Source organism: Penaeus monodon, chromosome 15 (assembly GCF_015228065.2).
Source record: "Penaeus monodon isolate SGIC_2016 chromosome 15, NSTDA_Pmon_1, whole genome shotgun sequence".
NCBI lineage: Eukaryota > Metazoa > Arthropoda > Malacostraca > Decapoda > Penaeidae > Penaeus > Penaeus monodon.
This window is the reverse complement of record NC_051400.1, coordinates 11,516,185-11,516,387: the sequence shown is the minus strand read 5'-3', so window position 1 is coordinate 11,516,387 and position 203 is coordinate 11,516,185. Positions and strand designations below refer to the sequence as shown.

Here is a 203-nt window from a genome sequence, read left to right as displayed (position 1 = left end):
CTTATTTGTGCAAGTCCTTTTGAGTTTTGTGAGGTTGTCATTTAAAATATATTTTAAAAGCAAATTTCAAGTCATTACGGATGTGAATGGAAAAAATGTTGATAATCTAAACTTACGTCTAGGAATTGATAAGAAATAATGTATGTCGATAAGCAGATATGCGATATCAGTCATAATGATGACAGTCAGTATTGCCTGATATG

At 30.5% G+C, this 203-nt stretch overlaps 1 protein-coding gene across 1 annotated transcript in view; it reads left to right on the top strand.

Annotated features, from left to right (window-relative positions):
• The window catches only part of LOC119582109, a gene marked incomplete at both ends in the record, with an annotated part of 3,421 nt that overhangs the window by 2,827 nt on the left and 391 nt on the right, over positions 1-203 (top strand).